Here is a 22,280-nt window from a genome sequence, read left to right on the forward strand (position 1 = left end):
TATCAAAGGGCTTGGTATATTGTAGGCCTTCAGTGCATCATAACAATAACTTTAATTATATTATTATTTTGAAATAACACTTTGGAGAGTGATATTATATTATTTCACTACCAATATCATGAGAGACTTGAGGGAATGATGGGGGAAAACCTCTGCAGTATGCTAATTCTAGGTTACATTTTGTCTCATGGAAAGCACAGAACTCTTACTTACCTTACCCTAAGTTGATACATGCTTTGTATAAGTCTGAGTTAGAGAATGACTTTATAATCTGATTTAAACTAAGAAGCTCTTCTAGGTTGGCAGGTTGCCATGGCATCCAGACCCAAAATGATGGACCCCATTTGTCTGCTGGAAAGTGTCAAGGAGCTTTCAGTGAACCAAAAATCTCTGCAGATTCTTGGTGAGATTTCTTTGCCAGTGCTGGTGGTGGCCATTGTAGGACCGTATCATACAGGCAAATCCTACTTGATGAACCATCTTGCAGGTCAGAATCATGGTGAGTGTTGTACTGGGTCAAGGACCAATTGCTTGATTCTAGCTAATACCTCAGCTTCTTAATTTTTGTCCTGATCATGTGTAGGGAGAACCAAACTTCTCTTAACAAATCAACTTTCCACTCCTATTTCTCACTGCTAAACCACTGTCTTACTGTAATTCATTATCATATTGTATGTTTTATTCCTGTAAAGCAAAATTTCTCCTACCAATTCTCACAATCCTACCTTATTTTACATGCTTAAGCACTGGACTCTTACAATTGTGTCTACTCACTCTTGAAACACATTTTGCATTTTTATGGACTATTCTCATCAACATATAAATGTGTTCAAATGTCTATAATCTTAAAAATATTTCCTGTATGTCATATACTACTGTGGCTAACACCTCTCCCCACTTTTGAAAAATTTGTCTGACAAAAAATATAATCTTGATTTTTTTCCCACCTTTTTCTCTTCCCATGTCTGTCTTCAGTCCATTTCTCTCTGGCTTTGAACCTCACCATTCTTTCAAGATACTCTTGTTATGATTATCAGTGACTTCCATTTTGTCTGATTCATGGATTCCCCTTTGCCTCTATGTTGAGCCCTTGCTTGGTATCTTTATCACAATTAATATTCCTTCCTCCTTGAAACAGATGACACACAAAGTAGGACATTCTTGAGGAAATGGAGAAAGCACCAACTCGTATGCTGGGATACTGACATTCCAATAGATCTGACTCTGTAGCCCCTTGGTGGTTTAGATTATCTGCTCTAACTTAATGCTGCTTTCTCCCCTCTCCTCACAGGCTTTCCTCTAGGCTCTACAGTGCAGTCTGAAACCAAGGGCATCTGGATGTGGTGTGTGCCTCACCCACGCAAGCCCAATCATACTCTGGTGGTCCTTCTGCACAATTAGAGCCTGGGGGATGTGCGAATGGTAAAGCAGAAATTCACAGTTAAATACTTTTTATTCTGGATTTTCCCCTTATCTCTCCATGGTCCTAGAAATTTTACTTCTTTAATCTGTAAAATCTAGAAATCAATTATAGTAAATAAGGCAAACTATGATTTGTTTGAATCTCACTTCTAGGTAAGTTATCATGGTGTCTTAGATAAATTCTTTTATTTCTTGGCACTGTGTGGAAGACTTGATTACATTTAGTAAGTCATTATTGAACGGCTGAGTTCCAGGCCTTTGGACTTAGCATTGTAGATATCAGTGACCAAAGTAAATGTCCTGCCCTAAAAGAGTCTTTAGTTCAATTGACAAGACATTAACTGCAGTCAGATTTAATACCATGTAATTGGGAAAGAAGCAGGCTGGAGAGAAGAAGAAATTACATTGCATTGCAATCCCCAATTTCTGGGAATTTCATGGGAGCTCCATGGCTGGAATGGCTTTTTTGAGTTATCCTGATTTTGGGACTGGGGCGCTGATACATTTTTGAAGAGCTGCTCCAGCAGCCTTTCTAATTAAGAGGGCTGACACCTGAATACTGTCTTCCACCAGCACTCCCAACAGCTGGGGGAATAAGTCCTTCAGTTTTGAAAGGCAATCCAGGCAGCACCTGACTGGTTTTGAGAACTTACAGTTAAGCATAACTAAGAAAGAGGAGAAGTATCAATCTGTGAGTGAGGAAATATTTCTGATTCACCTTCTCAGCTACATGGTGAAGAGTGTATTTGAGAGTTGGATTTAAGAGACGGGTTTACATTTTCTATGATGAAGTTCATCAACTACTCACAGAGTGTTCTGGAAATCTGTGAGACACCCCTGAATGTGCAAGTTCTATAAAAGTAAGTTTTTGTCCTACAAGAAACATTTAAAATGGATTTTGGTGTTTTAGCTTTCTGCTAATGGGTGAAATGAACTATCCCTCCTTTCCCCCTTTTGAGACTTATTTGGAAATAGTACCTACATTTTTATAGCTCTCTCTTTTTTCTCAACAGGAGTTAGAAAGTCTGTGCTTATTTTTAAAGCCATATATCAAACAATGATATAATCTTGCTGTTGAAATAATTGTTTGTCATAAATGCTACTTCTTCTTATCCTAATTGATTATTTTTAAAAACTGGGTTTTGGGGGAAGAAAGTAATGAATAGACTCTTATCCCCCCAAACTCCCATTTAGAATCTTCTCAACATAAACCACAGTTTTTGCATTTACACTGGGAGCAACTTTACATGCCATTTATAATAAAAAAAAAATATTTCCAGTTTATGCCATCATTTAGACAATGCTATGATTTATACAACTTAGCCTGGGCTTTAAGGCCCTTGATTAGGCTGCATGAAATCTCACCTTAACTTCTCCACTTGCCCTCTGCCCTCAAATGACTCTGTTCTAACTACAAGATCCCTGTCTTCTCCCATCTCTAATTTTGTTTCTCTGGGTTTTCCTGTCTAAAGGGTTCACCTTCATTTCTTCAGTTCCACATTTACCAGTTCTTTAATATTCAGCTCAAGACTTTGAGGAAGCTTTCAGATCACATATTCTTTCTCCAAATTTCATAGCTCTGTTCTTCCTTGATAGACTTCTAAATTTTAGTTTAGTGTTATAGCTATAGGTTTCACTGCTTATATACATTACTGAGAGTAAGCCTTTTACAGATACTTCTATCTTTTTTGCACTTACTGTTATGGATGTTTGTCCACTGCTTTGAAATAATCATGTTGAAAGAAAATTTTCAATTTTAGCATTGCTTTTTTAAAATCTAAGAACAGTGGGGGATATTTAGTAGCTTCCTGCAAGTATTTATTGATTGGATATAATTTAAATACCCAGTTATGCCAACTATGGTATATTTTATATGGACTCTGATTAATAAATATATGCAGAATGAATAAGTGCCCACACTCATCACTGAATTCCTAATTACACAACAGGTACTGTATTAGTTTTTCTGTATATGTTATTTTACTTTATCCAATTGAGGAAAAAGAAAGCACTGTGAACATTAGAATCCTTTTATATATGAAAAATTTGCAAAAACAAGAAGTGTCTCTGTAATTGTCAAAGTTGACATCTGCATTTACATCTGTCTTCAAGCAATTTCTTTGCATGGTGAGTATGTTAGCTGAAATAATAAATGAAACCATGATTGAAGAAGTGTACAGATGAATTTCTAATGTAGGGGTAAACTTCTAACTCTCTTGTTCTAATGTGCTTTCTAGGATGAGTCTAAGAAGGATTCATGGATCTTTGCCCTGGCCGTGATTCTGTGCAGTAGCTTTGTCTAGAACAGCATGAGCACCATCAACCACCAGGCCCTGGAGCATCTGCAGTATCCTTCCAGGTCCTGAACCACCATGTTTCACTGAATTCATGGGAATGAGGATAGAGTCAGTCTCTCCTTTCCTGTCATTTAGTTTTCTTGGGTGGAGCAGAGGGGACCCATGGCAAAAGCGTGTGTTTATAATATTTTTATACTAGAGAAATGTGGGAATTGTTGGTAGTGAGTTTCTTTTCCCTAATCAAATCTTAGTTATGTGACAGAGCTTGCAAAACATCAGGGCAAAGTCCTCTCAAACACCTGATAGAGTAGAAGATTCCACAGAATTTGTGAATTTCTTTCCAGACTTTATCTGGACTGTATGGGATTTCACCCTGGAGCTGCAGTTATGTGGTCAGCCTATCACAGAAGATGAGTACTTGGAGAATGCCCTGAAGCTGATTCCAGGTATCAGAGTATGGCCTGGGCAGTGTACAGTCCAATAGAGTGTGGGATCTACTAAACAATATCCCTCATCTCTGTGATTGCATTTGTATTTGAGACTAAATCAAAGCCTGTGGAAATGGTGGCTGGAAAGTGGGTTGCAAAGATCTAGGGGCTACAGTTGAAGTTTACTCAAGAAAAGTAAAGTGTAAAGTGAAATTACTCAAAACCAATATGTTTTTTGTACATCTTTAAATTTAGCATCCAGATTTAAATGGGTGCTGAAACATTCTAAAGACTGGACACTGTGTTTCCTATTCCTTCAATTTGTCTCTGTTGAAGAAAACAACTAATCAGCTAATTGTTAGACATGAAACTGCAGTGAAAAGCTTATCTAATGAACAAAATATAGATTTCACATATTATTCTTTTCAAAGAGGGATATAAAACTTTCTAATCCTGTATAATTATATCATCTACAAAATGATTATATGTTCTAAATGAACCTGAAGAAGTGACTGTCTTTACAATCTATGCCAATTCAATAATACTGACAATTATTAGAACATTCATTTTACCTTCCACATCATAGCTTTCTCCTAATTCCCACATGTTTAACCATGAATTAATTACAAGGTAAAAAATTATTTTCATGGGTTACATTTCCATGGATGTGTGTCTATTGAATCCTTGAGAGAAATATCAATCCCAATTTATTCATTCTTACATTCATGTTTCTATTTATGATTTCTCAAAACAGCTATTAAGAAATTGGCTGGCAGGAGAGGACCAGATATAATCATTTACCTCAAAGAGTTTATAGATTAGTGGTGATACCTTAAAATTACATTTCAGGTACATTTTTACTTCAGAGGTTTTTACTAAAAAATAGATAACACTGCATCAATTATTTTTAGCATCAAAACAGTTTTCCTTAAATAATGAGGATGTCATTCCTAATATTCCAATTACTGTCCATGATCCCTTGTTTGTAGCTCTCCTTTTTGGTTCCAAAGCTCAATTCCTACATGAGGTTGAGTTGAGCAGAAAGTTTCATGTGACCTTTCATCTTTTTAGCTGCTAGTTAAGCAAACACATCATAGACAACCACTCTACTATGTGCATGTCTGGAGAGACCAGCCATAGGTTTCCTTTACTTGATTAGATGTCTCCCTAAATTTCTCTGCAGTTATATCATTGGTATAAGTCTGATGTGCAAAGAAGTATTGAATGTCTATGTTAAAAGAGTTCTGTGTGTAGAAATGGCAAAGACACACAAATCCCTGCCATGAACACCTGTAACCCCCTCGCCTCAAGACTCTACACACTCTAATCCCTGTTTTTCTGTCCCTCAGGGAAGAATCCCAAAGCCCAAACATCCAATCTACCCAGAGACTGCATCAGGCATTTATTTCTAAGATGGAAGTGTTTTGTCTTTGACTGGTCAACATAGGAAAAAAAAAATTCTAGCCAATATTGGGATGGTATCTCAAGACCAACTGGATCCTAAATTCCAGGAGCAAACAAAAAATTTCTGTTCTTACATCTTCGCTGACGCAAGGACCAAGACCCTCACAGAAGGAATCATGGTCACTGGGAAAGGTGAGTCTCTTTTTCCCATTTCCATGGGGACTGCTATGTGTTGAATATTTTATATAATGTGATTTCTAGTATTTTTGTTTGATTCTATAAAGAATTCTGATTTTACAGACATTTATACTCCATGAAGAAATCTGTATACTTTATAATTATCTCACTTTGGGGGCTTTACAAATTCCTTCCCCAAATTGCAACTTTTGTGACTGATATCTGTGGCTCCCACTTATCTGAAAACATCCTCCACTTAGAATATAATCACTCTCTTGGTGTAAAGACAGAATACTGCATGTTTTCAAAGGAAGTCCTATACAACAAGTGTTCTTCACAAGGAGAATTCAAAAGATATTTTGAGAATTTAGAGTGGTCCAAAAATAAATATTAGCCCATAAATCACTGAAAATCCATTCAAAGCCTCAGAATTAGGAATAAATTAAACATGGTACACTTTGCCTCATCTGTCTATCTATGTAATCTATATTGCTTTCAATTTTTAAAATGGGGAACTGTATTTTCCAGGTAGCCCCTAGTATGTTAGATAGAAGTAGATATTACCTTTTTTAGTCCTGTGGCCTGGAAAACCATAAAAATGAAGAGTCAGTAAAAAAATGAAGGTGATAATATTAGAAGGAGGTAGGGGTGCGTGTGTGTGTTTGTGTGTATGCATGTGTATATGACCTTAGAAGCATAGTCTCAGAATCCTGGAGCCATTGACTGATAACTTGATATTTAGCCCCTAAATTTCCTGGCTTCTTCAGGGCTGAGGACTCTGGTTGTGACCTACGTGGATAATATCAATAGCGGAGCAGTACCTCGCTTGGAGAATGCAGTGACAACTCTGGCCCAGCTGGAGAACTCAGCTGCCATTCAGAGGGCAGACAACAACTACAGCGAGCAGATAGCCCAGCGAATGAGCTTCCCCACAGACATGCTGCAGGAGCTGCTGGAGGCGCACGCTGCCTGTGAGAGGGAAGCCCCTGCAGTCTTCATGGAGCACTCCTTCAAGGAAGACAAGCAGGAGTTACAGAGGAATCTTGTTGTAATCTGTTTTAGTATTTACCGTATGTCGCCTCCCCTTGAAGAACGAAACCTAGAAATGTTGTTACCGGTCCCATGGCTCATCTCTCACTCAAGGATAAAGTAGTCCATGTTCTCATGAGGGACAGAGTTTCAAAGGACTACATTTCCTTCTTTTTTGACTGCCAGAACTCAGGCAGTTTATCTGGAACTCTCTTTGACCTTCAATGAAAAATCAGAATGGATATCCTCTTGAAATAAATACTTCTGTGGATTCCAAGCCTGTCCAGAACACCCAAGACATTCTTTAGCTGGCTTCTTTTTCTGTGAACACACTCCTATGGCTGGGAACCAAAATTTCTCTTTTCAGATCCACATCTCTGGCCACTTTCAGCTTAGGTTGCTCCTTGTTGTATCTAGCATTGAAGACAGAGAGAATCACTGAATGTGGCAGCTTCAAGGAACCACAGAGATTAGGTAATGCAACTCCAACAGCTCAGATGAAATACCCAAAGGAGGTTAGGGAACTTCCCCATGGTCTTCCAGAGTTTTCAGAGCTGTGAATAAATCAAATCTTGTGACTGCTGTTTTATTACATGTCCTCCAACAGAATACTTTTCTCATGAGGAACACAGTTAGACCAATTCTTTTACCAGATCCTTTGGAAATTTACTTCCTCTGTTCCTTGCTTCTGGTGAGAGCCCTCTAACTTTCTTCCCTCTAGGAAATCATAAAGAATAAGAAAGAGGATTTCTTGATGCAGAATGAAGAGACATCAATCAAATACTGCCAGACTAAACTTGATCAGCTTTCAAAGACACTAATAAAAAGTATCTCAGCAGGAACTTTCTATGTTCCTGGAGGTCATGAACTCTACAGGAAAGCAAAGGAAATTATTGAAAAGGAATATCACCAAGTGCCCATGAAAGGAGTGAAGGTGAGGAATAAGGGAAACATTGGGAACCTACAGAATACTCAAAGGGGTCTCCTGAAAATCTGAGAGTGCAGCTCCATGCATGCATAAAGAGAGAGTATGGGGCCATTCAAACAGCTGTGGCTTTTAAGGTTCACTGCATGCTATTTATTCCTGAAGAGAGTACAAATGTCAACTCCCAACCATGAGTACAGATTTCTTAAATCCACAAGAGACAGAACAGAAATTATTCATTTTTTTTACTCAATAACATATTTGAAGTGTTGAGCACTGATAATTTACAAGTCAGCCTTTGTACACAAGGATGATCACAAGTGAGACAGGAAGTCAACTACATAGACAAGTTATAATAGTCAGGAAAGAGCTACTTAGGTGTTAGAAACAAATATAATAATAATTAATAATAATAATAATAATAATAATAATAATAATAATAATAATAATAATAATAAAATAATAAAAAACAACAATAAAAATGCAACTAATATATATTGAACTGTTGTTTCCTATAGCCAAAATGTTAAGCTCTTTCCCTAGACTCTTTAACTTAATCTTTCAAATAGCATTAAGAAGCATCTACATTATCAACATTTTAAAGATCTCAACTGAGAAGCATAGGCAGGTTAAAATAAGTTGTCTAAAGTTATAACCAGCTAGTGGCAGAGGAGAACAGCAGCACAATTTAGAGGCACTATTTCACACTGGTAAAGCAGATATGTAAAAGCACCAGAGATTTGGGGTTTGTAGAACTGAACATGATTCTGACTGGCTGGATTCTAGAGTGGGGAGAAGGAAGTAGCACTGGGCAAGAGACTGGAGAGAGACAGGTCACTCTAAGGAGCTTGGACTCATTGTAAGGAACCACTGTGGAACTTTAAACTTGAAGCAAAATTTACATGGACTTAGTTGTCTTTGCATCACTAATTTCCCTATTGGAAATCTAATTTCTGTGCTCCTCCTTGGTTCCTCAGGCAAATGAGTTCCTCCAGAGGTTTCTGCAGTCCCAGGTGGCACTAGAGAAATCCTGCAGGCAGATAAAGCCCTCACTGATGGGTAGAAGGCCATAGCAGGTACGGGGTAGGGCTGGGCTCACAGTGGGATGCGTATGTTCTTGCAGTGCCCTCTGACAGGTGTGAGAGCAAAACCTTCCCAATACCGGAGCTTCCTTCCTTTCTGTGGAACAACCCTGCTGCATTTGGAAACAGCAAAGGAAACTGTGATTGGATGCCAGACAGGCAGAGCATTTTCTCTCACATTCTGAAGTGTGCTCTCGATGGTGTGGACATGGGGTGTGGGGGGAGGACTTCAGAGATTTCCTACCTCCCTCTTCAATTTGGCTTGGCCTCTGAGCTCAGGAGGGTGGAGGTCAATTCTTGCCTATTTTTTCCCTCTCTAATACCTTCCTGGGGCAGAAGAGTGGACCTGGAAGGAGACAGCTGAGAAGGAACAGGAGCTGCTGAATCAGAAACTGCAGGAGCAGCAGCAGCAGGTGGAGGCTCAGAAGAGAATTCTCCAGAAACACATAGTCCAGATGATGGAGAAGCTGGTGAGAGAAAGAGAAAACCTGCTGAGAGAGCCAAACAAGATATTGGAGCATCAGCTGAAGGTGAATCAGGCTGTGGCAGTAGTAGAGCTTGATAGCTTTGCCCTGGTACCCCAGGAAGGGATGGGTGAAGGTTACAGCATGGTCATGCAAAGATCACAAGTGCATCTACTGCTTGTGATTTATTAAAACCCTGAAGCCTTTGAATCCTTCCAAAACCTTTAAATTCGGCTCTGTAAGTAGACTTTGGAGAGTTCAGGATGAGTATTCCCCCCTCTACTCCAAGCCCTCAGAGAATATAAATAGGGTTGAATAGCCATTTAGAGAATTTTAAAATGATCTCACAGGGCTTGATTCAACAGATATTCCAACTATGTGTGTTTAATATGAACAACAACTAGTACGCTCTAACAAGATCACTACCTTTTACCAGGAGACCTGCTCAGCCCAAGGCCCTGAGGTAGATCTGTGCTGACATAAAACTACCAGAAATTTCCAGACTTAAAAACACATAGAAATAATAGATTTTACACTTGCTACATTGCCTCCAGGTGTGGACAGATCCCCAAGCTATCATGTGGCATGGAGGGATTTCTCTCATTGTTCATCTGAACATGATTTATAAGAGATTTCTATAATTTAGGGGCCATGTGTTTATAACAGATTTTTATAATATGGGTGACAGTGTCATCCTGAGTGGGACTGAGAATTAGTGCAGTCAGACCAAGGCTACCTCTCATTTGCATTTTTTGACTGGAAAATATTACATCTGTCCTCATGCCAGGCTTAGCCTCCTGGCAAAACCCTAAGGTATATGAATATTATTAAGGCTGTAAACTACACTTCCTCTTAATATTTAGGTCCAAACCAGGAAATATTCCTTGTTACAAGAGTCTCCTTTCATGATTAAGAGAGAACAATTTTAGGAATAAAACAAAGATAGTCTGACAAAGTTTTAAAGTTTGACAAAATGTAATCCTTGAAAAAATGGGGGATTTAAAAAGTTTTACTTCCTTCCTCATTTTTATTTTTTTTTTTTTAGGTCCAAGAAGATCTGTGTACTGAAGGATTTAGAAAGAAATGTGAGGAGATGAGTACAGAGATAAATGATTTGGGAGAGAGAATTATTGATACTAAAAATGATGATAGTTCCTTGCTTGTACAAGCCTTGGACAACCTTGGCAAAAGGATCGCTTCGTTATTGCCTGCACCAGCTAACATTCTTGGTAATGTTATGAAAGTAGTGAGCTCACTATTTAAAAAGAAGTAGCTCTCCTTGTAAAGAAATCAGATATATAATATAATATACATGTATGTTCTCTGGCCTATTTCTGATGTGCATGCATTTCACTTTCATCCAGCAATGCTTTAAATATAAAAAGTGATTTCTAGAGAATACTGATGCCTGGCCCACATTAGATAGAATAAATGCATGGACACTTTGATATAGTGTGTTCAGTTTTAGGAAATATATATGTGTGCAAAATCATATATATGTGTATGTACATATATACAAGAGTTTCACTGAGGCTTCACTTCTAATGGCAAAAGATTGGAAACAACTTAATGCTCATTTATGTAATTTGGTAATATATATTTTGCATGCATTTATACTAGAATACTAGGTTGCTAGTAAATAGATAGTGGAGCTCTATTCGTATAAATATAGAACAATCTGGAAGATAGAATGTAGAGTGAAAAAATGAGGCACAAAACAGTTTGTATAATGTGTTCACCGTAAAAAAAAAAAGGCAATTATTTTGGGCACTCATACACATGTATGTATAGTACATTTCTGGAAGATTCATTAGAAATTGGTATCATTGGTTCTTCCTGGAGAGGGCAGCTTGGCATCAGGGATGGAAAGGACACATGCTTTTCATTATATACTCTATATTTTCAATTTTGCAAAGTTAGCTTGTGTTATTTCTCGAATAACAAAAAAAACAAACTAAAATACTAATAATTAAAATAGTAAATGGAATGTGAATAAATGGAATTGCTCATTGCTTCCAGAAATGACATTAGCCTGCTTAATGAGGGGTCTAAGACTAAGATCAGAATACTAGAAAATAACGTTTGCATCCTAATCTTGTTTTTGCTTTGGCCTTGGTTTTTAATCCCTTATATTTGCTTCAAAAATAAGGTATGAACTTTCCTGTTACCCCTTGAAATCTCAACAACAGTAACCTTTGCTTCATAGGTTTTAATTACACTTTTACAGTGTTTAGAAACAAATTACTAAACACTAAGAATATTCACTGGTGAGAGGAATTCCCAACATCCTTAAGTTCAGTGGTGGCGTCTCTGCTGTAGACAAGTACAGAAGGGGTGATGCACCACTGCAGAAGTGGATGCCTTGATAGTAATGGGGAATGAAAAACCCAGACACACAGAGGCCAGGTGTTGGCATTTAAACATCAGAATTCAAGTACATACAATAAGAGTAATGAGCATTGTGGTTTGTCTTAGCTCAGGCTGCTATAACAAATTACCATAGACTGTGTGGCTTACAAAACAAACATTTATTTCTCCCAGTCCTGGAGGCTGTAAGTCCAAAAGCACTGTGCCAGCATTGTTATTTTCTTGGTAAGGGTCCTCTTACAGCTTTACAGATGACAAGGTTCTTACTGTGTCCTAGCATGGTGAAGAGAGAGAGACAGAGAGAGAGAGAGACAGAGAGAATGAATCTCATGATTCTTTGTTATACAGGCACTAATTAGATTCATGAAGGCCCCACACTCATTATCTAATCCCTCCCAAACCCCATTTCCAAGCACATTGGGACATTGGTAGTTGGGGTTTCCTCAAATAGATTTTGGAGAACACATTCAAACATTCAGTCTATAATTTGGTTGGAGTGGCAGCCAGCAGACCTGACCAGAGAAAATTCTGAAGATGGCAAATAAAACAAGGTGTCTGTAGAGAAAAAAAGAATGGGGAGGAAACCATTGGAATCAAGGATATTTATAGGAAGCTGAGAGGTTACATTGATAAAAGGTTATAATCCGTACCCTTGGTCTAAACCAATTTCAGATGATGGAACTATCACCTGGAGGGGAGGGCAGGATCCCAGGAGAGAGGACCTTGCAACTCTGGGATGAGGATAAATGATAATGATTTTCACAGTGCCTCTCCTAGGGGACCTCTGGAAATGTACTTGGATCCATATGCTGGGAAATGAGAATACCCAAACACTTCAAGGACTCTCAGAATCAGGATCCAAGCTAGGAGTGATGCTCAGATCCTGAAAAGACATCACAGTCTCCCTGTTAGAGGTACATGACATCCTGGTATGAACACAGTCTTGGCCCAGGTGCAACTAACTTGGTCTAGTATTTGTTTTCAAATAAAAGTATAGTTCGTCTGAAGACAGACACCATTTTATATATATATATATATATATGTATTTTCTTTACATCTTCATAGTGTATGTTTAGGCACAGAGGGTACTTAGTAAGAAACTTCTGTAAAAACAAAAAGCTGACACATGTGTGATTGTTTTCAATTGCCAGAATTCCATGATCACACCAAACCTCTGAGATAATAGATTGTTTGGATTTTAGATATTAGATTAAGGTCTCTAATTTGACTTAAGGACCAGAGGAGCAGAAGAAAATCTTTCGGTACAGTTTCCCCCTATGTGACCTTATTCACCACAGTCTCAGTATCTCTGCGAGGATGTTAACTCATCTCCACTGGAGAATTTAAATGACTCCGTCTAGTCGTGGCTTCAAGTGTTCAGAAGGAAGAATGAATGGCTTTGCCTTTTAAAGAAGAAACCATATAGTAATGAATATGTGACCAATGTATCATGGGGTTTAATGGAAAAGTAAACTATTCTACAGAAATATCTGTATATCTGTTCCCACTGAGAGCTTGACTTAAGCAGATGTTCTAATCCCTTGGACTAGACACACCCTGCATTGAAGAGCAAAGAGAAACCTTGTCTTTTTTAGATTCGACATGCAAGTGATATCACACTGTACTTGTCTTTCTCTGACCTATCTCACTTAGCATAATGTGCTCAAGGTCCATTGATGTTGCAAATGGCAGGATATCCTCCTTCCTTGTGACTGAATAATATTCCCTTGTGTATATGTATATGTGCCACATCTTTTGTATCCATTCATGTGTTGGCATTTAGGTTGCTTTCATTTCTTGGCTACTGTGGTTAATGCTGCAATAAACATGAGTGCAGATATCTCTTTGAAATACTGTTTCTATTTTCTTTCAATAAAAAATAATAAAACTGACAATGGTCACTTAGAAAAATAAAAAGGCTTTAAAAAGTAGTTAACAATTTATTCACACATCTATTCTAATTCTCATTAAGGAATGCTTGGTTCTAATTATTAACATTGTTTGTTAAATTCTTATGTCCTCCCTGCCATTGTTCTGGATTATGTAAAGAGAGAAAAGCAAAGATCTTGTCCTCATGCAGCTTACACTGTATATGGGCCTTACATAATGTTATTTAGGCAGAAATAAATATTGTAATTATATACATGTATATATATATATATGTGTGTGTATATAGATGTGTGTGTGTATATAGATATGTGTATGTGTATGTATGTGTATGTGTGTGTGTATATATATAAATATTTTATGTGTAGTGATCAAGAATCTAAGTAGCAACCAAATAGTCATTTTTTAAGTTTGGTTTCAACCTAGTGCATCTTGCCTGGAGATATAATTGTGTATTATAGAGCCCTAAGGACCAAATATGGTAACTTTAAAGTAAGGTAAAACCTAGAGTGCATGGTGATTGAAACAATGAATAAATAGATTAATGGTTGGATGTATGAATAAGTGTGACATTTGTTTATTATTTCAAAGGGTAATAAATATCCCTCATTACCTATAGGCCAAAAAGTAAAGGTTTTGATGAAGAATTTTGTGTTCTTTGATCTCTAATCCTTTATCACCTGTACAAATTTATTATGTTTAAACAAACTAAAGTGGATTCTGTTTCTATGACTGTACTAGGACTGATATGACAACTCTGGAATATTCTTCTTTGTGTCTCTTTTTCCATGGAAGTGTGGTTGTGCCACTCAACAGTGTCATTTGGATGGAATTCCTTTTACTTCAGATAATGTGATCTTATTTCCTGACCACTATTTTGTGGACAGTGGTCCCAGGCTGCATTGAATATGGTGCTCAGTCTTAGCCCAGGAAACAGTCCCTGATAAAACATGAGTAATGAATTCCTCCCCTGATATATTTGGTCTAAGGCCCCAATCTCTCTCTGCCCCTGCTGACTGTCCATTAATATAGAAAATGCAGACAATCAAGTTCTATTTCCCTCCCACTTAAAGTACCTAATTATTTTATTTTGATGAAATATGCACAACTATTTACTATTTTAACTATTTAAAGTGTACAATATAGTGGAATTAAGTATATTCACATAGATGTTACAATCATCATCACTATCTACCTCCAACCCATTGCATCATGCTCAGCTGAAACTCTGTATTCAATAAACAAGTCTCCATTTCCCTCTCCCCAAGCTCCTGGTAAGTGTGAGTAAACTTTCTGTTTCTATGAATTTAACTACCCTGGATACCTCATAAAAATGACATCATATAGTATTTTTCTTTTTGTGACTGTCTTATTTCAGTTAGCATAATGTCCTCAGGTTTATTTAGACTGTAACATGTGTTAGAATATCCTTCTTTTTAAGGCTGAATAACATTCCATGGTAAGAATGTACTACACTCTATTTTATTTTTTTAATTTTTAATTATTATAGAACTTTCACATTTCCACTTAATTTGCAATTATTACAAAATACTGGCTATGTTCCCTTTGTTGTGCAGTACATCTTTGTAGCCTGTCTTATACTCAATAGTGTGTTACTCCCACTCCTCCCACTCCTCCATACCTTTATTGCCTGCCCCACTTCCCACTGGTAACCACTGGTTTGTTCTCTATATCTGTGAGCCTGCTTCTTTTTTTGTTGTTGTTTTTGTTATATTCAATAGTTTGTTGTATTTTATACATTCTACATATAAGTGATATCATATAGTATTTGTCTTTCTCTGTCTGACTTATTTCACTTAGCATAATGCCATCCAAGTCCATCCATGTTGCTGTTAATGGCAAAATTTCATTTTTTATGGCTGAGTAGTATTCCATTGTGTGTGTGTGTGTGTGTGTGTGTGTGTGTAGTATACAATAAATATCTATACATACTATATCTATCTATATCTATCTATCTCTGTGTGTGTGTATATCATATCTTCTTTATCCATTCACCTGTTCATGGACACTTAGGTTGCTTCCATACCTTGGCAATTGTACATAATGATGCTATGAACATTGACATGCATGTATCTTTTCAAATTAGTGTTTTTGGTTTTGGTTTTGGTTTTGCTTTTATATACCCAGGGGTGGAATCTGGGTCATATAGTAATTATATTTTGAGATTTTTGGAGAAATCTCCATACTATTTTCCACAGTGGCTGCATGAATTTACTTTCCCACCAAGAGCCCACCAAGGGTTTCTTCTCTCCACATCATTGCCAATATTTGTTGCTTGTGTTCTTTTGATGACAGCCATTCTGACCAGCAAATACACTACAATTTATTTACCCATTCATATGTTAGTGGATAACTAGATTGTTTCCATTTTTTTGTATTGTTTTGAATAATGCTATTATAAACATTGGTGTACAACTATATATTTGAGTTCTTACTTTCAGTTCTTTTGAGATATATAAATAGAAGTTGAACTGTTGAATCAAATGGTAATTTTACGTTTAATTTTCTGAGGAATAGTTATACTGTTTCCTACATTAGCTGTTCAATTTGTTCCTACCAATGATGTACAGGATTCTCAATTTCTCTACATCCTTACCAAAATTTGTTTTCTGTTTCTAAAGAAATGGCAACCATATTAATGTGTGTGAAATGTATCTCATTTCCTTAATGAATAATGATGATGAGCACCTTTTCAGGTACTTATTGGCCATTTATCTTTGTTATTTGGGGAAGGTGTCTTCAAGTCCTTGACTATTTTTGAAATGAGCTCTTTGTTTTTGTTTTTGTTGTTGCTGAGTTAAAGGGTTCTTTATATATTCTGTATATTAATTTCTTATCAAATGTATGATTTGTAAACATTTTCTCCCATCCTGTGAGTTACCCTTTATTCTTTTGATATTGTCCTTTGATATGCACAAAAGTTTTAAATTTTTGTAAAAACCAATTTATTTATTTTTTCATTTGTTGTCTACAAACACCTTTGGTGTATATCCAAGAAATCACTGCCAAACCCAATAGAATGAAGAGTTTCCCCTATGTTTTCTTCTAAGAGATTTTGTTTAGCTTTTACATTTAGATCTTTGTTCTATTTTGAGTAAATTTTTGAATATGGAGGAAGGTAAGGGTATAACTTCATCCTTTTGCATGTGAATATCGAATTTCCTCAGTATCACTTGTTGAAAATATTGTGCTTTTCCCACTGAATGGTCTTGACACCTTTACCAAATCATTTGACCGCATATGAGAAGATTTATTTACTGTATTCGTCTATATGTCTATTTGGATCACAATAGTTTGTACTAAGTTTTGAAATCAGGAAGTATGATATCTCCCACTTTGTTCTTCTGTTTCAAGATTTTTTATTTGTTTATTTGGGATCTCTTGAAATTCCCTATGAATTTTAGAACTTTTTATTTTCTGGAAAAAATATTGGAATGTTGATAAGAATTGCATGAGATCTGTAGAATCTGTTGAGTAGTACTGACAGCTTAACAATATTAAAACTTCCCACCTACGAACATGGATGTCTATTTCTTTATGTCTTATTTAATGTCTTTTGGCAATGTTTTCAGTATGCAAATCTTTCTTCTTCTAGGCTAAATTTATTTTTAATTAATCACTTTGATCCTATTTTAAATGGGATTGCTTTCTTAATTTTTTGAATTGTCATGTTAGTGTATAGAAATGCAACTGATTTTTAATTGTTGATTTTGTATCCTCCAAATTTGCTGAATTCGTTTATTTTTTCTATTTTTTGGTGAAATCTTTGATATTTCTATATTTAATATCTTGTCGTGTGTTGAGAGAATTTATTTCTTCATTTCCAATTTTAAATCTCTTTATTTCTTTCCCTTGTTTTATTACACTGGCTAGTACCTCTAATACTATGTTAAATAGAGGAGGGAAAAATGGGCATTACTGTCTTTTTTGTTATCTTAGGGGAGAAGATTTCAGTCTTTCATCATTGAGTAGGATGTAGCTGTGGATTTTTCATGCATGGTTTTTATCATGTTGAGGAAGTTTTCTTCTATTCCTAATTTTTTAGTATTTTTTTAACAGAAAAATTATTAAATTTGATCAAAGGATTTTTGTGAATCAATTGGATGACCATTTTTTTTCTTTGCTCTCTTAATGTGGTATATTATATTGATTGATTTTTCTATTTGGAATCTACAGGATGTAATCAACATTTATAGAATACCAAAAACATCAGAATACATATTTTCCTCAAGCTAACATAAAACATTCACCAAGATAGACCTCATTATGTGTCATTAAACACACCTTAAAAATTGAAAGGAACAGAAATGTTATAATGTATGTCTCAGACTAGAGTGAAATTAAACTAGAAATCAACAATGGAAAGATAGCTGGAAAGTCCTAAAATACCTGGATAGTAAACAACACACTTCTACGTTATACATAGGTCAAATAAGTCTCAAGAGGGATTTTAAAATGTATTCAATGAAATAAAAATAAAAATACAACTCATCAAAATTTGCAAAATGCAGTGAAAGTTGAAGGAGACTTGTAAGATACTTTTGTCATGATATATAATCTTATGGAGACCATAAACTCAATTTTGGGAAGGGGAATAGGAAGACACAAAGCAGCAGTTCCCAGGAAGGGAAATGATCCTAAAATTAAATTCATAAATGGTTTCCAAGCAAAGGACAAATCCAGGGTGTTGCCAGAAAAGAAAAGAAAAAAGATGGAGGGGTCAAATATGAAATGAAGGACATGACTGAAGATTCTTTTCCTTAAACCTCAGAATCATTATGGTTGCATCCTTGGAGTATGACATAATCAGAAAAAGACTCTCCGAGGAGATACAGTATGTATCATAGATGCTCTCAAACAATTGGGCTTCTGGAAAGTTTAAGGGAGTTTTTCCTCAGACTTCTCAGCAAAAACCCAACGTAGAAATAGGGCTACATTGAAAGGATTTGTGGGTTCAGCATTGTTGAGCCTTGATGAAGCTCGCCTCAGAAGGCTTAGACCAAATTGGAGGGTATTTGTGCTAATGAAGAGCTACAGGGGAACCTGTTGATCCTGCCCTGGCACTCCCATGCATGACTATACTTTCATACATTTTTCCTTACCACTTTATTCTCTTATCTATTTTTACCCTTTGTTTTTCTTTCTTTTCTCATTTCTTCACCCCTTTTTGGACAGTTTTGTGTAAGTAATGGACAGAGGACAGGCCTTGGAGTCAGAGAGCTTGCATCTGAGACTAAGCTCTAGAACCAAGCTAAGTGACCTAGAATATGTTAAGTCTAATCTCTTCACTTGCATAAATGTAGGAATAATATCTAATTTACTGTGTGATCATGAGGATTAGAGATAGTAAGTGTACTTCCTTAAAGGTAGAAAGTGTCCAATAAGAGTGGCTGTTATATTGTTTTTATTACTGTTGCTACAATTTTGTTTATGTGGTTGATTTGGGTTCTTGGAGCAGCTGATAGTAAACTCTACACTGAGTTTCTTTACTCTACATACTCTTTAATATGATTATTTTTATGAGGTTGATTTTGATAGCTGATATTGAACTCTCTTAGTCTCTTTACAGCAGAGTATCCATCCCAAGATGCTTTGAGTGCTGGCTTCTAGAAATGCTTACATGATCTCCCTTGAGAAATGCCTGGGAACTTGCATCCTCCTATGTCTCCACTTCTCTAAAGATTTCTTCTCAGAGGATTCAAGCAACAAATCATCTACAGGAATTGCCATCTTAGGCTTTGCTTCTAACATACTAACATTAGAAAATTATTTTTTAATTTTTATTTTTAATACTACAAATATATCTTAGGCCTTCCACTAGCAACCAAAGATACAGCAAGCCTTCAGTTAAAGAGAATGCTAATCTATACTGTATCAGTTTCCCCTTCCTGGCTCCACTTCTGGCACGATGGTGTGCAACTCAGTATCACTCCTCAAAAAAACTGATGAAAACTATTTTTAAAACACATTTAAAAATAGTTGGCCTTATGAGCATACACAAATGGAAATGCCGCTACAGATATACAGCAAATGAGGACACATTTACTCAAGAATATTTACTAAATCTCCATAAAATGATGAGTCTTTAGTATTTAAAGATCTGCACTTTTCCCATCTCCACTCATTGAGCTGGGAACTCCACCCAGACTTGTACAACCAAGAACACAAGTTTTTGACTCCCCCCAGGTCCTGGTTGGAGGGTTGTCTTCCTGGGAAGGACATGACATTAGCATTTCTCATACTGCCCCTAGATACTTGTTGCTGAGGCAAAGTTCTGTACTACTGCAGCCAACAGGTGGGGGCCCCATTCTTCCACCACGTTTCCTCTCATGAGACAAAGGTTCTACCTTGGGCATGGTAGGACATTGAGATCCCAATTGCTATTGACTCAGCTCATAGGACAGGGGCTTGTGCCAAGGGAGACAAGCCAAGGACACCTGGGGCTCTTGCCCATATATCCACTGAGCACTTACTTCTTCAAACTGGGCTGTCACTTAGAATTGACCTATTGTTCCTTACTCCAGCACCAGAGTTGTGGCTCAGAGATTTTCCCTGGGAGGAAAGGCAGACCATAGAACAGAGAGTTCAAATTATCTCCCCAAAGGAGCCAACTTTATTTGCAACAGCATATGAAGTTCAAATCTAAGTGTGCTTTCAAAAACAGTAGAAGTGTTGGTGAGAGGCAATGGGGAGGAGACTGATAAAATGCTTGAAGATACAGGCTAAATGATAAGCCAACTAGTTGCTGGAGAAAAATAAGAAACCAGCTGCAAGAACTAGAGTCTGAATAAATTTCAAAATTTGACCATCAGGAACTGTCCCTTCATAGCAGCCTGAATTTGACTGGATTAGGGTGTAAATAATTTATTCTCCAGGGCATTGTTATGAACAATAGAGCTTTTAACCAGCAGTTAGTGGAGTTTCATAGGTTAGTGTGGTCAGGTAACTAGACAAACACTGCCTAAGTCCTGCTAAAACCTTGTTATCCCAAAGTGGCTGGGCATGTCCAAGGATGAATCCCTGAGGAAAAACATCAGAGGCTTTACCCTGTGTCTGTTTAGGGGATAGAGGAGGAAGAGAAGGGAATGGACAACACTACAATAATCCAGTTAGTCTTTAAACAAGTAAACAAGCTAACAACAATGACAAGCACTGAAAGAGGGGAGAGATGAAGCCAGTACCCAAAGTTGCTGCAATATCTAAAATGTTCATTTTCCAAAAAATATGAGACATGCAAAATAAGCAGGAAATTATGGCCTAGATACCAGAAGAATAGCAGGCAATAAAGCCACCTGCAGGAGAGACCAGATGTGAGAAAAGAAGACATTATAAATATGTTCAAAGAAACAAAGAAAACCATGATTTTAGAAGTAAAGCATGATGACAGTGTCACATCACATAGAGAACATTAATAAAGAGACAGAAATTATTAAAAATAACCAAATGGGAATTTTGGAACTGAAAGGAGCAATAACTGAAATTTAAAAATTCACTAGATGGAATCAATAATACACTTAAATGGGCAGAAAGTAAAAGTACTTAAGAATAGATCAATAGAAATTATGCAATCCAAGAACAGAGTGAAAAAAGAATGAAGAAAAAATGAGCAAAGTCTCAGAGAAATGTGGGACACTAATGTATACCAACAGACACTTAAAGCAGCACCAGAAGAACAGAGAAGGAAAGGAGCAGAAAAATATTTGAAAAATTAGTGGCTAAAAAATTCCCATTTCCTAAAAAATTTAAATCTACATATCCAGGAAGTTCAACAAACTGCAAGTAGGATAAACTCAAAAAGACCCATGAATAGACACATAGTAAAAATGCCAAAGAAAATCTTGAAGGCAGCAAGAGGAAAATGACATCTTGCTTAAGGAAACTCCTATAAGATTAACAGTTGACTTATCATCAGAAACAATAGAGGGCTGAAGGCAATAGGATAACCTATTCTCAGCCCTCAAATTTTAAAAGTTCTTAATCAAGAATCATATATCCAGCAAAATTATCATTTAAAAATGAAGATGAAATAAAAAGACATTTGGAAAACAAAATCTGAAGGAATCTGCTGCCAGTAGACCTACCTTACAAGACATACTAAAGTTAGTTCTTCAGGCTGAAAGCAAGTGACCCAAGACAGTAATTTGAATACACACACACACAAAACAAAGAACACTGATAAAGGTAATTATGCAATTATAAAGGAGTATAATTGCCTATTTCTTATCCTTTCTTATCTTGTTTAAAAATCATAAAGCAGTATACATTTAATTGTATTTGTGGGCATATAACATACAGAAATGTAATATATTTTCCAATAGCAGGGCAAAGAGGTTGGTGAGAACAAACCAACATTGGGTTAAGAATTGACTCCAGATGTTTCACTTGAATCCAAAGGAACAAATGCATAGAACCTGAAATGGAAAGAAGGCTAATATGAGAAAAATTATACATATAACATAAAAATTGTGTTCTACACTGGAAACTGACACAACACTGGAAACTGACTATAACTCAATTAAAAAAAAAGAAAAAAGTTATACGTATAAACTTGCTCTCTTTTCTCCTCTCAGCTTCTTTAAAAGACATAAAATTACATAAAGGAATAATAATTATAATGATGTATTGTTGGGCTTATAACATGCATAGAGATAATACCTATGACAAGAATACCACAGTAAGAAAGAAAAGAGAGTAGAGCTATATGGGAATGCTGTTTCTACATTCTCTGAAATTGCTGGTGTAATTGTGAAACTGTTTTTGATAAGACATATATAGTA

General features: G+C 36.4%; 1 long non-coding RNA gene and 1 pseudogene across 11 annotated transcripts in view; one reads left to right on the plus strand and one right to left on the minus strand.

The window, feature by feature from the left end:
• The first annotated feature begins 310 nt into the window (after positions 1–310).
• Positions 311–10,963, plus strand: LOC135318473 (guanylate-binding protein 6-like; annotated as a pseudogene).
• An 8,625-nt stretch (positions 10,964–19,588) lies between these two features.
• LOC135320819 (uncharacterized) overlaps positions 19,589–22,280 on the minus strand; it is a 40,075-nt gene continuing 37,383 nt past the window's right edge. For 6 of the 11 annotated variants that reach the window (XR_010380160.1, XR_010380159.1, XR_010380157.1 and 3 more), the window contains one exon: positions 19,589–21,914. This is a non-coding gene — a long non-coding RNA (uncharacterized LOC135320819). The remainder of the gene's footprint in view (positions 21,915–22,280) is intronic. The other 5 variants (XR_010380153.1, XR_010380148.1, XR_010380150.1 and 2 more) reach the window with 2 other exon arrangements.

This window comes from Camelus dromedarius, unplaced genomic scaffold (genome assembly GCF_036321535.1).
Source record: "Camelus dromedarius isolate mCamDro1 unplaced genomic scaffold, mCamDro1.pat HAP1_SCAFFOLD_19, whole genome shotgun sequence".
NCBI lineage: Eukaryota > Metazoa > Chordata > Mammalia > Artiodactyla > Camelidae > Camelus > Camelus dromedarius.